The following is a 3,714-nucleotide window of genomic DNA, read 5'->3' on the forward strand; positions in this document are numbered from 1 at the left end:
ATGTAAGGACTAACAAGTTTTTTGAAATTTAAAAATGAAAATGTGAATAAAGTGCTTCACACAAGCATTGATAAAAATTGATTGGTTACGCCAATGGTTTGTGGGGTCGACCACAGTCATTTAACCACAGCGGGATGGTTTCGTTAGTGTCTGTCCTCAGCAAGCAGACATAATAGTTGCCCTGAAACACAATTGCCGATCAATTATGATTGTAACGATCGTTCGATTAATTGGCATAACAACAGGAATTGGTTACCGACTTTGGGTTTCTACGCACCTCTGCAAAGAAGGCATTATGCGTTTTCATAAGTGCTTGGATTTTAGAGGAAATAGCACTTTTACGCTTAATAAAATGAAATTTTCTATAAAAAACCAAATTTTTTCAATAAAAATAGTTATTTTGCAGTAGAATAATACAATTTTTGATGTATGGATTTTATTAATGAAGTATGTGTGAATAATTGAGGTTTTTTGAAATCTCATTTTAGCAGGACAGTAACACGAATAATGTTGAGGCAAAGGCAGATTTCAAAAAACTTATGAAAAGGAGGATATTTTTTTTTTAATGAAATGCAAACTTATGGAAAACTCAAGGCTAAGAATTAGGAGCTGATATATAACCAAATAATTCGTCCGTCACTTCTATATGGATGTGTAGCGTTTAGCAAAGTCTCAAACACTAATATTCGCCAGCTAGAAATCACACAAAGCCAGGCTCTGAGAAGACTTTTCAATGTACCATAGTACATTAGGACGAATGACATTAAGATTGATCCGATCAAAAAATACATAAAGGATAGAGCCAGGAAATTACACAGACTTATCAATACCGCGTTAGCGAATCTCAGAATAGTCACAGGCTTCTCGAGGAGGTATGCAGATCTGAGGTCAATTATTGCTTTTGATAAAGTGATAAACAATAATGCAGTCAAAGCGTAGAGGAGGGTTTTAATAGGGAGTATAAATGCTCAAGTGCACTAACTCAACTAGCTTCAAAATTATAATAAATAAAACATTTAGAAGTTGTAAAAATCGGTGGCATTTCCTGTTTGCAGTAACTTACACTTTTCCGAAAAAAACACTGACCCACACTTACCGCAGGAAGATTTACTCGCAGCGATACGCTTCCCTAAATGCAAGCTAATGTCTTAAATTACGTGCCATAAATATTACAAGTAATTATACAAAATAGTAAATAAATACGAAAAACAACAAGGACATTCAAATTTCATCCTGTTAACCTTTGGAGTGGCTTAAAAGCCACTGCCAGTGCCAAGTGCTTGCAGTGCCCCCAAATCGAGGCACGGGAATTTTTAGTGCTTCGTCGTAAAACACACCCTCATGCCGCGTTCACGTTAATGTAGCGCTTGGCTGTGGTTTCGTGTTACACATGTGCACATAATTAGTTGCAGTTTTGTGCATACGCAGGACCTTTTAAGGTCACAAAGGACAGGCCCATTAACGAGCATGTAATTATTATCGGAATAACAATTAATGAGTGTTGCGTAAATTTTGACACTTGTATATAAACATGACATTTTTTTATCTTCTCAGGACTTAAGTGGGACTGTTAAACTAATAACATAAATAATTTTAAGTGTTTATTATCCTATTTGCTACGATTACATTTAACCTGTCAGACAATAACTGCAAAAGGATATGTTAATTGTTCAGCTCTAAAATAATTCTCATGAATTCCGGCGCCAGTATCAAATGTTATCAGTTAAGATTTGTAGTTGGTTTTATTTATGTTTTTGAGAGAGGAAGTGATATCAATAAACTTTGCAGTTTATCATATTTTATTGAAATAATATAAAAATCTGTATATTATAATATGACAAAACAATATCTTCTAAAATTATTTACAAATGAGCAACGACTGTTAGGCGAAAAAACACATAGTCATGATTTATGTATTTATGTATCATGATTTAAATATTGATATCGTACATTTACAGTAACACAATGGGCCAATAGGTCTAAATAGATCCACCATGGATCGCCGGTATAACCTAACCTAACCTATTGATATTAAATTATATATATTAAACAGCTTATACATTATTGTTTAACTTTCTTTCTAAACCGCTTCTGCACACCACCAAAAAAATATTTGCTTAAATCCCGTTGGCATAATAACGACCCAACAATAGACCCAACAATAGACCCAACATCTCTACGCTACATTTGAAAAGAAATGCACCCACACTATACTTAAAATTCCAAATAATGTGGGTAAAGTAGTTTATTTTTCATAACAAAACTGTTACTACAGCAAAACGCCATAATAGTGTTAGAAAAAAACTTCCTTAAATACTTTTAATTGAATGATAAATAAATCTCCAACACATTACATAAATGAAAACCATCCTATTTGATGTTGTCTTATAAATTCAAACACAATTGCATTAAACTTAATTAAAACAATTCGATTAAGTAAATAATTTATAAAACAAATCATTTAAACAAGATGAGTGACATAAATTCCTTTTAATTTTATAATTCTCACCTTCTTTAAATTTTCTTAAACGCCAAACACATCAATACTATTTAATTTCATGTCACTGGTTCAAAGCTCGGCGGGATGCTCTTTTTTTAATTATTAAAACTATTATTTTTTTGGGATTATAAATTCTGATTAAAGCAATATAATTACAAATTTTTTGTTATCCTTTCAATAACCGACTATTGTATTTAATCACAGCACTATGAGTCTAGTTATACTAAACAGTTATTTCATCCAGGCAGACATAATTATGAAAAATATAATATTATATTTAAATAATTTCAAAATTAAATACTGATATTGAATTTTATAAATAATATTTTATTTTTTATACATTACTGTTTCAGTTTCTTTCTTCGGCGAAGTCCAAACGTTCTTTTGCCCTATTTTACCTTTCTTTTTACCAACAGAGTTGTCAAAACAGTTTCCAACCCAATATCTTTTTTCTATATTTGAACTGAAAGCATCAAACCATACCTACATGGTATGGTCTCAGTACATGTTCTAGTTTTAGTAAAATGGTTTTACTATCGCCCTTACCGAGTAAATTCTACCGAATCCTTTACATGACACAAATTTTTATATATTAGATAACACTTTTGTGGAATCTCAAAAAAGAAAACAAATAAGTACAGTTTATATTAAACACAACTAAAACAACTATAGTAAGTTTTGGAAATATTATAGAAAACAGAAAATTCAAATAATATGAAAACTATAAAAGTTTTTTTTTATAATTCTCATCTTCTTTAATTTTTATTAAACGCCACAATAAGTCATTATTTTATGACACGGGTTCAAAGCTCGGCAATATCGAATTTTTTTTTTTTTGAATTAATCTACACTTTGTTTATTTATAATTAAAAGTTTTAAGTTTAATTCAACTTAATTCGATTTAATATTAATAATACGTTGTAGTATTCTATATGTTTACTCAGTTTATTCATATTGTATATAAACTTTGATGGAATGGCAATATTTTTTCTAGTCAACCAATCCTATCAATCGATGGTTAATAAAATTTTTGCTTACTTTTTTTCCTATTGAACACAAAGTTTATTAAAATAGTTTATAGCACAATCTGTAGATGTGTAGTATATACACGTATTAAAATATTCTTTCTAACCTCAAAAAAATCAAATGGCGTGATCAAATTTTTTAGTTTTTCTTACTAATAGTTTTTATTTTATAATTAGAAATTATAATTA

At 30.0% G+C, this 3,714-nt stretch overlaps 1 protein-coding gene across 1 annotated transcript in view; it reads right to left on the reverse strand.

The window, feature by feature from the left end:
* The window catches only part of LOC119667082 (protein halfway-like), a 16,039-nt gene that overhangs the window by 5,129 nt on the left and 7,196 nt on the right, over positions 1-3,714 (reverse strand). The gene's annotated exons all lie outside the window — the stretch shown is intronic.

The sequence above is a fragment of the Teleopsis dalmanni genome, chromosome 1 (genome assembly GCF_002237135.1).
Source record: "Teleopsis dalmanni isolate 2A chromosome 1, ASM223713v2, whole genome shotgun sequence".
Classification (NCBI taxonomy): domain Eukaryota; kingdom Metazoa; phylum Arthropoda; class Insecta; order Diptera; family Diopsidae; genus Teleopsis; species Teleopsis dalmanni.